Here is a 14,590-nt window from a genome sequence, read left to right as displayed (position 1 = left end):
CGGTTCCTTGACACTGTTTTTTAGACGCAAAGAACACTCACTCTTCATCTCATCATTTACTGATGAGATGGAGATCGCGTGACGACCCAGCCCAGCCCTTTCTCCATTGATTCGACGGCAGGTATGAGGTTATCGCCGTTCAGAGGCATTTCTCTCACAATGCAACTGATGGGTACTGACTATTCAGTGGGCAACTGAATCTTTCTGCTGCATCTGTCTCATGCTGACGGGAGAACAGAAATGTTCGAGTTCCCTAGCCATCATTGTACAAGCCAATGTGGTGCAAGTAATCTCCTGGGGAATTACAGCCAGACGGACATATGCACAAATTATATCACATAATTGTTGAATTTAATGTTTCACTTGACGTATGCTGATTCACTGATAGCTCCATTGGTAGTTTAGTTAATGGCACAGGTAATGCAAACGGGTATGAAACAATTAACCCCAACGAAATCACAACCTCCGAATGCCTCGAATCGGGATCTAGACATTACTCACGGATAGCCGAAAAAGAACAGGAGGCAATTCGTCATGGAGGAGACCAGTTTAGTGATGAGCAATTATGGACTCAAAACTGGCTGTGGATTGTAGAAGCAAATTTCTCAGACTCAGAATGTGGGTGGTCCAGTTATTACTGAAAGGAGAAGAACGCTCTTCACTCACAGCATGGTGAATCTTACGAATTGGGACGGTATCCCGAGCATGGTAGTGGAGGGTCCGTTACTGTGTTCATTGAAGCTGGAAGTAGATAGATTTCTGAATAGTAAACGAATGAAAGAATTTGGGAACAGGACTGGAAAAGGGACCTAAGGATGAATCACAATCATGATGTGTAGAAACAGTCAGAAAGGTCAGCTAAATTACTCCTATCGTACGCTTTATATTATATTGTGTTTTTGAAAACACATGCTCTCTCTTGACTTTTGAAAGAAGCAACCCATTGCCTTTAGATTGCATTGCATTGCAACATTTTGATATATATTCAGCTGTTATTCTACAGAGACCGTGCAGTTGAGATTGGCAGATGGCGGCAGTTTGTGTGCCGGAAGAGTGGAGATTCTCTACAAAGGAAAATGGGGGACCATCCAGCATGATGAGTGGGACTTGGTGGACGCTGCTGTTGTGTGTCGAGAACTGAGATGCGGGGCCGCTTTGGAAGCACCGGGCAAAGCTCACTTTGGGGAAGGGTCGGGACCCATTGTCACGTTCGATGTGCAGTGTCGCGGTAGCGAGGCTGCTCTGCGGCACTGCGAATCATATACATGGGGACTGTATTCCGGGACACACTCCGAAGATGCCGGCGTGATCTGTGCAGGTAACTCTCAGACTTCCGTCTCATCCCTCACTTCAGATTTGTTGGCTTCTGGGAAAGACTGGAATTAAAATCATTCAGACAGCCCCTCGTGAAAATATGTTGAACATAGTTGTGTTGTGTAAGCGTGTTATTACTGTTATACGTGTGATCAGAATTTGTGCTGATGTTCCATCGCACTTGCAGATGACAACCTTATTCTGTTGGGCAGAATGGCCTTTCTCTGTGTTGTATGATTCTACCCTACGTTCTCCTTCACTCATCAGTGGGAATGGGATGGAAATTTGTGAATTCATGGATTGGTCATTCTCATAGAGATTGGCCGTTCATAACTTACAAATCTCATTGGAGATTTTCTGACTCTGGATTTTGAATATCTGCGATTATCTTTGACCAATATGTTTTAATACATTACAGTATCTTTAAATATTGAGGAGATATTCTAAAGGACTTTAACACCCCTCCCCCCCCCATTGTTCATAATGGAAGCAAAATTCTCCCTCTGTATTTGCCCCCTGTCAAAGCTTGCCAAGTGTGTGATCTCAGAATTGCATTGACTGACAGTTATTCGAAACTGATGATTTTCTCTCTGGTTTCCCATCGTAGAGAGGTTCAATATTGCCCTTCCCTGATTCTCCAAGATTATTGTCTGCATTTCCTGAACGTGAAAGGAGATCCCACACCATAGTCTGGTCTCGGAATTTTTCTTTCATTATAAGAGGGGTGTTATGCAACAAAAAAAAAAGCAGTTGGGGAAATTCAGAGGTTCTAGCAATGTCTGTGCAGGGGACTGCCGAAATTTGTCGAGTCCCTTCATCTGTATTGCCTGAGCAATGCAGAAGTAGCAAATATAAAGGCCTTAGCGGGAGGGTAGGACAACAGCTGCGAAGCGATGGATTCATCCACTGAGATGTGGTTATTTAGTCGATAAGTTGGGGAAGTGAAGGATGGAGAGAGGAAGTTAGGGAGATAAGAGGTGGAGGCAATAAAGACTGCCGATTATGGAAACTGATAAGAAAGGAAGGTGAAGAGTAACCAAATCAGAGAGGTTTGGTGAGCACATGGACAGAGGGGACCCACTGGTAGGGTTTTGATTATAAGGAGCATATGGAGTAGGTGTGTGAGGGGAAGGGAATTGGGCGATAGGGGCCAGTCGTTGAAAGGAAGGCTTATGTAGGCTGACCTGGAATTAGACAAGAAGGAGCGATATTGGGACATATGTTTCGGGGGGGGGGGGGGATGGGGGTGTGGGTGTTGGGGGGTGGTGGTTGGGGTGAGTCGGCTGGTCTGTTTCTTGAATCTGGAGAACTCAAATTCATGCCGTTACGTTGTAAACTGCCCATACCGAACGTGAGCTAAGATTCTTTTGAGATTTGTTCATTGTCATCCTCCCGGGATGAAATGTGCATATCGTTTCACTGCAAATAAATTAACTGTGACAGTCCGTGGATCGAAGAAAGAGATCTCTCAGACTCAGAATATGGGGTAGTCTTTTTAGGACTGAAATGAGGAAAAATCTCTTCACTCACAGCATGGTTAATCTTATGGAATCGGAATCATCTCCCAAGAGAGCAGGGACAGTGGGGACACTTTTACTGTAGTCATTTCAATTGGAAGTCCATAACTTTCTGAATATTAAACGAATCAAAGGATTTGGGAACAGGGCTGGAAAAGGGAGCTGAGGATGAACCACAATCATGGTCTTCATATCGAGAAACGGTCTGAAAGGTCAGCTAAGTTACTGCTGTCCTACTCTTCACATTATTTGTGTTTTTTTTAAATGTTCACTCTTGACATTTGAATGAAGGACGCCATTACCTTCATCTGCAGCTGGCTTCAAGCATTGCAACATTTTGACATATACTCATCTGCTATTTTACAGAAACCGTGCAGTTAAGGTTGGCAGATGGCGGTAGTATGTGTGCCGGTAGAGTGGAGATTCTCTACAGAGGAAAGTGGGGGACCATCCAGCATGATAAGTGGGACCTGGTGGACGCCGCTGTAGTGTGTCGGGAACTGAGTTGCGGGGCCGCTTTGGAAGCACCGGGCAAAGCTCACTTTGGGGAAGGGTCGGGACCCATTGTCACGTTCGATGTTCAATGCCGCGGTAGCGAGGCTACTCTCCAGCACTGCGAATCACATACATGGGGACTGTATGCCGGGACACACTCCGAAGATGCCGGTGTGATCTGTGCAGGTAAATCTCATATTTTCGTCTCATCCCTCGCTCCAGATTTGTTAGCTTCTCGTTAAGGCTGGACTTAAAATAATCCGAACAGCCCCTCCTGAAAATATGTGGAAAAGTGTTGTGTTGTGTAAGCGTGTTATTACTGTTATATGTTGATCAGAGTTTGTGCAGAAGTCCCATCACACTTGCAGCTGTCAAACTCCGAATCAAATGCAGGAAATGATTGATGCACGGAGCACTTATACGGAACAGGTCTGGCCGCATCTGCGGAGTGAGAATCAAAGTTAGCGTTTAACGGTAGTCATAACAGCTTCCTGGGGGGGGTGGGGGGGTGGGGGGGGGGGTGGGGGGGAGAGCAGGCCTTACGAACTTGGTTGACCTTTTGGTGAAGTGAACAAGAAGGTACATGAGGTCATGGCTGTACAAATAGTCTGCTTGGCCTTCAGTGAGGCCTTTCATAATGTTCCATATGCAAACTCTCTGGAAGTTCGATCGTATGAAATCCAGGAAGAACTGGTGAATTGGATACACAATTGACTTGACGGTAGGAAACAGATGATGATGGTGGAAGGGTGTTCCTTGGGCTGTAGGGCCCTGACTAGTGGTGTGCCTGAGGAGCCGGTGTCTGGCCCGTTGTGTTTTGTCATCTGTATCAATGATGTGGCTGAGACTATACAAGGCACAGGGCATCGTAAGTAAGTTTGCAGATGGAACTGTAATAGCTGGTATCATTGACAGTGAAGAAGGTTATCAGAAACTACACGGGTATCTTGATCAGCGGAGTTGGTTGGCAAAGAATGGCAAATGCAGTTTCATTCAAATCATTGCAAGGTGTTACATTTTGAAAGTCAAATCAAGGTGAAATTTTCACAGTAAGTGGTAAGGCACTAGGGATTGTTGTAGGAGAGAGGGATCTTGGAGTTCAAATGCATGATTCCGTTAAATTTGAGTTGCAGGTACACTGGGTGGTGAAGTCGGCTTTTCACACATTGGTCTTCATCTATCAGGCCATTGATTATAGAAGTCGAGAGATTATATAGAGCTGGTATACGATGTTTGGACGATTGTGTTCAATTTAGTTCACTCTGGAACAGAACATATATTATTGACCTGGAAGTCTGCATAAAAGATTTACAAGTTTGTTGCTGGGACTGGAGAGACTGAGTTATAGGGAGAGGTGGGACAGGGTAGAACATTTTCTCTTGGAGCGTATGAGCCTGAGGGGTATTCTTATCCAGGTGTATACAGTTATGAGGGAAAAGACAGGATGACTGCTTTCATTTTGTTCCCATGCTCGAGGACTCAATAATAGAGGGCATTAGATTAAGGTCAGCAGATAAAGAATAACTATGAAGTTGAGGGGCAACATTTTTGCACAGAACTTCTTGAATATATGGAATGAGCTGGAAGATGCTATTTTTGAGGTAGATGAAATATTAAAGACAGTTGGACTGATGCACAGATAGGAAATTTTTTGAAGGATATTGACGAAACACGGACAAATTGGACAAGCTTCGATGGGTACCTTGGGTCGGCATGGACCTGCTGGGCCGAATGGCCTATTTCTGTGCTGTATTACTCTATCCTATATGCACCTTGAACTCGTCAGTGGGACTGGGGTGGACACTTGTGAGTTCATGGATTGGTCATTCCAATAGAGATTTGCCGTTCATAATCTACAAATCTCATTGGAGATTTTCTGGCTCTGGAATTTTGAATATCTGCAATTATCTTTGATCAATATGTTTCAATGCATTTCGGTGAGGTTACATATTGAGGAGATATTATGAAGGTCTTTTAAAGCAAACTCTCCATTGTTCCTATATGAGCCAACATTCTCCTTCTGTATTTGTCTTCTGTCCAAGCTTGCCAAGAGTGTGGTCTCAGAATTGCATTGACTGATAGTTATTAGCAGCTGGTGATTTGCTCTCTGATTTACCATCGCAGAGAGCTTCAATATTGTCCTTTCCTGATTCTCCGAAATTATTGCGGTATGTCATGAGCGTGAAAGGCGATCCCAGACCATGATCCGGTCGCAGAATTTTCCTTTCATTATAACAGGGGTGTTAAGAAACAAACAAACAAAAAATAAGCAGCTGGGGAAATTCAGAGGATTTAACAATGTCTGTGCAGGGGACTGTCGAAATTTTGTCAAGACCCTTCATCTGAATTGCTTGAGCAATGCGGAAGTATCAACTATAAAGAATTTAGGGGGAGGAGTAGGGCAACAACTGGCAAGCGATGGGTTGGTCCACTAAGGAGTTGTTAATTGGCAGTTGATGAGTTGGAGAACTGGAGGATGGAAAGAGTAAGTCAGAGAGGTGAGAGGTGGGGGCAACAAAGGCAGCAGAGTATGGAATCTGATGAGAAAGGAAGGTGAAGAAGAACCAAATAAGGGAGGTATAGTGAGCACATGATAACAGGGGACACACTGGCAGGGGTGTGTTTGTGATGAGGAAATGAAGTAGGTGGCTGAGGGGAAAGAAATTGGGTGATAGAGGCCAGTCGTTGAAAGGAAGGCGTACGTGGGCTGACCTGGAATTAGACAAGAAGGATCGAGATTGGGACATGGGTTGGTGTTGGGGGGGGGGCGGGGGGGTGGGGGTGGAATTGTCTGTCACTTGAATATGGTGAATTCAATGTTCATGCCGTTGCGTTGTAGACTACCCATATGGATCATGAGCTGCCGTTCTTCTGAGATTTGTTCACCGTCATCCCCGCGGGATGCAACGTGCAAATCTTTTGACTGAAAATAAATTGACTGTGAACAGTTTGTGGATGGAAAAAACATATCTCTCACGCTCAGAATAAGGGGTAGTACTTTTCGGACACAAATGAGGAAACGTCTCTTCATTCACAACATGGTTAGTCTTATGAAACAGGAATCATCTTCCGTGAGAGCAGGTGCAATGGATACTCAGTTGCTATGTTCATTTCAATTGGAAGTCGATAACTTTCAGGATATCAAGCGAATCAAAGGATTTGGGAACAGGGCTGGAGAAAGGAGCTAATAACGAACCAGAATCATTGTCTTGATATGTAGAAACAGTCTGAAAGGATCCGCTAAATTACTCCAATCTTATGCTTGACATTAATTTGTGTTTCTTAAAACACATACTCTCTCTTGACTTTTGAAGGAAGGACACCATTGCCTTCACCTGCTGATGGATTCAAACATTGCAACATTTTGACAGATAGTCAGCTGTTATTCCACAGAAACCGTGTAATTGGGATTGTCAAATGTAGGTAGTTTGTGTGCCGGGCGTGTGGAGATTCTCTGTTACGGAAAGTGGGGGACCATCCATCATGATGAGTAGGACCTGGTGGACACATCTGTGGTGTGTCGGGAACTGAGGTGCGTGGCCGCTTTGGAAGCACCGGGCAAAGCTTACTTTGGGGAAGGGTCGGGGCCTATTGTCACGTTCGATGTTCAATGCCGTGGTAGCGAGGCTGCTCTGCGGCACTGCGAATCATATACATGGGGACTGTATGCCAGGACACACTCCGAAGATGCCGGCGTGATCTGTGCAGGTAAATCTCAGATTTAAGTCTCATCCGTCACTCCAGATTTGTTGGCTCCTGGGAAAGGCTGGAATTAAAATAATGCGGACAACCCGTCATAAAATTATGTGGAAAATAATTGCATTGTGTAAGCGTGTTATTACTGTTATACTGCATGTGTAATCAGAATTTGTGTCGACATCCTTTCACCCTTATTGTTCTTAACCTCGTCATCAAGTGCTGGAAATGACTGAAGCTCGGCACACTTTTACAGAACGATTTTGGCATGATATTTGAGGAGGGTTGTAAAGTTAGCGTTTCAGTTGGTAACCTTTCATCTTCACTTGGTGATAATGTGCTGCTGAAAGGTTATAGATCTGTACAGGAAAGGCTGTTTCTGCCTCTGCAGATGCAGTCCGAACTGTTGATTACTTCCAGTATTTTCTATTTTCGTGCCATATCACGTATGATCATACCATGATCGTCCATATCACTTCTTTTCCCAATACATTGCAGAGGGAAGGGACTTAACTGAAATTTGACCCAGGCACACAACAAGTGAGCTGAACAGCAGGAATTAACATAATCACAATCCAGTTCTCCGTATGCAACGCAGCACCGTCTTTGGAGCTAGGGAAATGTAATGGGGATGACTTGGGGATAGTCCGCATTGCAGTCGAGGAGGTGCAGGACATCTTAAAATGTGTGAATACGGACAAGACAGACCTCCGGGTATGATTAAGTGTATCTAAGAAAAATGTGGGACGCTGCAGATGAAATTGTTGGAGCCCTGGTTGAGATATTTGCATCACCGTTAGCCACGGGTAAGATGCCGGTGGAGTGGAGTCTAGCGAATACTGTGCCTTTATTTAAGAAGTGCTGCAAAGAAAAACCTGGGAAGTATGGACAAGTAAGGGAATCGACTCTGGTAGATAGGGTACTCGGGAGAATTCTGAGGGATAAGATAAACATGCATCAAAAACAAGGGATGATTAGGGATAGTCAGAACAGCCTTGCGTGTGGGAGAGCATGCCCCACGAACTTAACTGAGTTTTTGGAAGAAGTGAAAAAGAAGATCAACCAGAGTAGGGTATCAGACGTTGTCTATATGAACTTAAGGCGAGAACGGGCAGGTAAGGAGCGTGAAAGGGGGTTGCAGACGATCGTCTTTCGAGGAGGGCAGTGGAGACACAGTTTCTGTGTTCATTTCGAATGGAAATCCATGACTTTCTAGATATTTGGCGAATCACATGATTTGGAAACGGATCTGGAAAACGGGGTTGAGGCCGAACAGTTGCCATGGTTTTGATGTGTAGGATCAGTCTGAAAGGGTCAGCTAAATTCGTGCCAGCCTCATCCTTGCATTATTTTATATTTTTCGGAAGAGTGTCTCTTTCTTAACTTTTGAATGAAGGACAGCATTGCGTTCATTGCCATTCGGCCTCAAGCATTACAGCATATAACTATGAGTGCGAAAGAACGTTAACACAAATGCTGATCACACAAATAACATAAATAACGCCCCTTTTCACAATGCAATCAGTTTCGAAATAGTTTCACGTCAGGCTGTCCAGACAACTTCCCAGAGGCCAACAAACTTGCCGGGATAGACGAAACGAAATTCTGAGACCTACCTGCACATATCTTTTAACTGATATTTTGTGTTCATATTTTACAGAAGCCGTGCAGTTAAGGCTTGCAGATGGCGGTAGTTTGTGTGCCGGGAGAGTGGAGATTCTCTACAAAGGAAAGTGGGGGACAATCCAGCATGATGAATGGGACATGGCGGACGCTGCCGTAGTTTGTCGGGAGCTTAGCTGCCCGCCCGCATTGGCAGCACCAGGCAAAGCTCACTTTGGGGAAGGGTCTGGACCCATTGTCACCTTCGATGTTCAATGCCGCGGGAGTGAGGCTGCTCTGCGGGACTGTGAATCACAAACATGGGGACACTATTCTGGGACACACTCCGAAGATGCCAGCGTGATCTGTGCAGGTAGGTCTCAGACTTTCGTCTCGTCCATCCTTCCAGGTTTGTTGGCCTCTGGGAGGTAATCCGGACAGCCCGGTGTGAAACTATTTTGATAAATATTGCATTGTGTAAGGGCATTATGAGCGCTATTAGTCTGATCAGAATTAACATACTTTCGCACTGATAGTTATTAATGTCGTTATCAAGTACAGGAAATTATTGATGCTCGGCACACTTACACAGAGGAAGTTCCGCAGAAACTGTGGGTAGGGATACAAAGTTAGCGTGTCAGGTCGATAACCTTTCATCTTCGCATGATAAAGGTGTACTAATAAAAGGTTATCGATCTGAGCATGAAGCCTATTTCTGCCACCGCAGTAAACTGTTGATTACTTCCAGTGTTTTCTTTTTCTTTCTATGTCAATAACGTCCATAGCACTTTGTCTTTGGATACACTGCAGTCGGAAAGAAATACATTGGAATTTGACCCAAAACCCCAACAATACTCTGAACGGCAGGGAATGACATAAACACAATCCAACTTTCCGTATGCACCGCGGCAACGTCTTTCCGAAGTGCAGCTTGAACTCGTCAGAGGGTATGGGTTGGCTCTTTGTGAGTTCACGGATAGGCCCACTCTCGGAGAGAATTGCAGTTCAAAACCTGGTTATCATCAAACACGAGATTAATAAAATATATCGAACATGCATTTTAATAAATGCACATAGGGATTCAGCATCAATCGTCCAACAACAATTGTCTTTCATAACTTCTGTTGAAAACATTCTTTGAATAGGTGCGCTTCTTCAAAGATTTCTGTTCATATGTTCTCTCGGCATTCCCCGCAATTCAATGTGTACCTAATTTGACTGACAATAAACGGACTGCAGGCAAGCAAGTACTTGCAGAAACATATTTCTCAGAACCAGAATACCGGGTGGTCCCTTAAGGATTGAAATAAGGAGAAATCCTTTCACTCACAGCATGTTGAATCTTCTGAATTAGGAATCGTCTCCCGAGGAGGGCAGTGGAGCAGTTATAGTGTTCATTCAAACTGGAAGTCAATAGATTTCTGCACAGTAAACGAATCAAATGAATTGGGGACAGAGCTGGACAGCGGAGCTAAGGTCGAACAACAATCCAGATACGAAGGAACAGGCTGGAAGTGTCACCTAAGTTACTTATATCCTTACCCTTACATTGTTTTGTGTTTATCGCAACGTATGCTTTTTCTTGACTTCTGAAGGAATTAAGTCTTTGCGTTCATTTGCAGCCTGCCTAAAGCATTGCCGTGTTTTGACATAAATTCTTCTGTTGTTTGGTAGATTTCGTTCAGCTGAGACTTGCAGATGGCTACAGTTTCTGTGCCGGGAGAGTGGAGATTTTCTACAAAGGAAAGTGGGGGACCATTCAGCATGATGAGTGGGGCCTGGCAGACGCTGCTGTAGCATGTCGGGAGCTTAGCTGCGGGGCAGCATTGGCAGCACCAGGAAAAGCTTACTTTGGGGAAGGGTCGGGATCCACTGTCACGTTCGATGTCCAATGCCACGGTAGTGAGCCGGTTCTGCGCGACTGTAAATCACATCCATGGGGACTCTATTCCGGGACGCATTCCGATGATGCCAGCGTGATTTGTGCCGGTGAGTGTCAGCCTTTCGGCTCGTTCATCCTTCCTGGTCTATTGGCTTCAGGGAAGGGCAGGAATTAAAATAATGCTGACAGCCCGCTGTGAAAGTATTTGGAAAATAATTGCATTCTGTACGGATGTTATTACTACCATATGTGTGATCAGAATTCGTGTTAACGTACTTTCGCCGTTATAGATATTCACTTTGGCATCTCGTGCAAGAATTGATTGATGCTTGGCACATTTACACGGAGCACATTGGAGAGCATCTGTGGGGATGGATTCAATGTCAGCGTTTCAGATCGGTAACCTTTCATCATCACCTGATAACGAAGTACTGATAAAAAAAGTCATGGAACTGAACCAAGAAGGCCGTTAAATTCTTCCAGAGATGCAGTCCGAAATGCTGATTACTTCCAGTGTATTCTGTTTTAGTACCATAATTCCAGCGACCGCAACAGTTTCCCTTGGATGCACTGAAGACGGAAATAAGTTAATTGGAACTTGAACCAGGGCCCAGGAAGTGTGCTGAACAGCAGGAAAAATCATAAATACAATCCAACTTATCGTACGCAGCACGGCAGCGTTTATCCTATGTGCAGCTTGAACTCATCAAAGACACGGGTTGGTCACTTGTGAGTTCATGGAGTGATCCACTGTCAGCGAGAATTGCAATTTCTAACTTAACTATCATAAAACAACAGGAGATTTCTCGAGATATACGGAACGTATAATTTAAGAACTCCCCATAGGGATTTAGCATCAATTGTTCATCCACAGTTGTCCCTCAGAACTTATGTTAACCAAAATCTTTGAGCAATTTTAATATGCGCTCCGGCGTTCATAAAATAAAGACCGTGTTGAAGGCAATTTGAGAATTTACCTCCAGCAACCAAAAAGGAACGTTGCGATATTTCTGAAAATAAAAGTTCTCTACGAGGAACAGTGAGCGCGAATTAGAATGATGGTGCCCAGAAAATTGTACAATATAATCACACCGAATCCTCCTTTACCAGAGTCAATGTTTCGGGAGGAAGACAATATCATTGCGCCAACCAGCCATATATCGGGGATTTCATGAGGAACTAAAAACTACGGTTTTTCTCTGGCTTTGCACTGAGGAATCATCCCTATCTTCTTTCGCCAGATCACAGTTGTCGAATTCAGATACTTTATACATCTGATTGGGGATGTTAGGCCTCTGGAATTTAGAAAATTTGCGATATTCTTTGATTAACTTGTTTTAATATATTTCAGTGACTTTAATGTTGGGGAGATATTTTGAAGATCTTGTAAAACTCCGAATTCTTCCGAAAGGAGACAAAATCCTCCCTCTATATTTTTCTTGTGTCAAAGCGTGCAAAGGGTGTGGTCGTAAAATTGCATTGCCCAAGGTTTGTTGGCCGCTGATGATTTACTCTTTGATTCCCCGTCGCAGAAACCTCGAGCTTGGCCCTCTGTGCCTGTCACAGATTAGTGCGGGCATGTGAGGAGTCTGCAAGGCTAATCCAGACAATAATCTGATCCCAGAATTTTCCTTCCATCAAAACAGAGACATCTTGAAAATCAAAATATTTTTAAAAAATGAGCTGGTGAAGGAACTCAGCGGTTCAAGTTGTATCTGTGGAGAGAAGTGTACAGTTGACAATTCGGTTCGAGGCCCTTCACTTGGACTGAAAGTGTAGAGGCGCGCAAGCCAGAGTAATGAATTGAAGGCGAATATTGAGGGGGGGGGTGAGGATTGAGATAGCAAGAGAGGCTGGATGTGAGCGGTGGAAGCAAAAAGGGCTTCATATTCTGGAATCTGATAATACAGGAAGGTGAAAAGGAGCTAGATTAGGGAGTTATTGTGAGCAGATGGAGTAGGCACCCATTGGGAAGTGTGTGTGCAAAATAAGCAGATGGAGTTGGTGGATGAGAGGTCAGAAACTGGATGGTCGGGAGCTGTGGGTGGAACGGAGTCTGTGTTTGGGAATACCTGCGTGGACAAGAAGAGGAGAGAGGGAGGGGCATATGGGGAATATGTTACCTGAAATTGAAGATTTAATGTTCGTGGCGTGGCGTTGTAGACTCCATGGACGGAACATGAGGTGTGGTTCTTCTATGACTTCCGTTCACATGTTGACCCGTCATTTCCAGGGATGCAACGTGTATCTCTTTGACTGAAAATATACTGACTAGTCAGGGTACTTGTGAGTTTTAACAATTCTCAATATACAGTATGTTAAAGTAATACACTTTTATGAACGGCATTTCAACACACTTACTGATTGTTTTGTGTATTTTACAGGAACCGTAAAGCCTAGACTAGTGAACGGGAGTAGTCGCTGTGAGGGGAGGCTGGAGATCTACGGATCGGGTAATTGGTGGACAGTGTGTGGTGATGAATCCTGGACCTTAACGTTGGCCGACTCTGTCTGCAAGGAACTGCGTTGTGGCTCTGCAATATCAGGATCGTTTAAAGCTCACTTTGGGAAAGGTTCAGGGCCAGTTGTTGGCCCGAAGCAGTGTGGACACGAGCAGGACGTTGAAGTTATCTGTTCAGGTACGTTATCCGAGAATTATAATAACAAATGACGTATCAACGAAATATATGCAAAGCTAACTGCCACACACTGTGTGGAATCGCTCGAAACTTAATGGTTGTTCGGGGGAAGTACTACTGTTCATCTGTTGAGGTACAGTGGCGTACCTGGCTTTTAGTCAGGCGTTTGATAAGGTTTCCTCATGGTAGACTCATTCAGAAAGTCAGCAGGCATGGGATCCAGGGAAACCTGGCTGTGTGGATTCAGAATTGTATCGCCCATAGAAAACAGAGTGTGGTTACAGATGGAGCGTATTCTGCCTCGACGTCGGTGCCCAGTGGTGTTCCGCAGGGATCTGTTCTGGGACTCCTGCTCATTGTGATTTTTATAAATGACTTGGATGAGGATGTCGAAGGGTGGGTTACTAAGTTTTCTGATGACACGAAGGGTTTAAATAGTAGATTTTCAATTGAAGATGTTAATAATAAACTATGTTGTAATTGGAGTTCCGTTCTCTTTTTAAAAAGCTCCAGATTCAGAGTATCAGGATAATTTTTTATCGATTTCTTTAATCTTGTCAACCAATATACTTATTTCATTATTAGTTTGTTTTTTCAAACCAGCGGAATATGAAATAATTTGACCACGGATATATGATTTAAAAATATCCCATATTATCCCACTGGGAATTTTTTCAGTAAAATTAGTTAAAAAGAAAAATGAAATCTGTTCTTTGATAAATTGGACGAAATCTGAGTCCTGTAATAGAGAAGGATTAAATCGCCATTGTCTGACATCAAAAGATACATCTGGTAATTTAATTGATACAGTCAATGGTGCATGATCAGAAATGGCAATTGCATCATATTTACAGTTCATAGTAAGTGGGGCTAATCTAGCATCAATAAAAAAAAATCAATCCTCGAGTAGTTATGGTAAACATGAGAAAATAATGAAAATTCTTTATCATATGGGTGTAGAAATCGCCAAACATCTAAAATTCCAGATTCAACTAAAAGGGAATTAATAAAGACAGCGGATTTGTTTGAAGTGCAGGATTTGACACAGATCTATCCATGGAGGGTTTAGACAACAGTTAAAATCTCCACCCATAATCAGAGTGTATTCATTTAAATTAGGAAAAAATGCAAATAGATGTTTAAAAAATTCAGGGTGACGACACGAAAGTTGGTGGTGTTGTGGAAAGTGTAGAGGTTACTTTATATTAAAATAGGAGATTGATAGGATGCAAATTTGAAGGCAGAATCCATGGTTAATAGTAGGACCCTTAGCAGTGTGGAGGAACAGAAGGACTTAGGGTCCACGTCCATAGATCCCTCAAGGTTGATGTGCTGGTGGATAGGGTTTTTGAGAAGGTGTATGGTATGCTGTCCTTCAGTAGCCAGGACACTAAGTTCAAGAGCTGCCAGTTAATGATGCAGCTCTGTTGAACTCCGGTTAGACC

The sequence above is a fragment of the Pristis pectinata genome, chromosome 8 (genome assembly GCF_009764475.1).
Source record: "Pristis pectinata isolate sPriPec2 chromosome 8, sPriPec2.1.pri, whole genome shotgun sequence".
In the NCBI taxonomy this organism is placed as follows: domain Eukaryota; kingdom Metazoa; phylum Chordata; class Chondrichthyes; order Rhinopristiformes; family Pristidae; genus Pristis; species Pristis pectinata.
The sequence above is the reverse complement of the archived record's forward strand: the minus strand, read 5'-3'. Positions refer to the sequence as shown.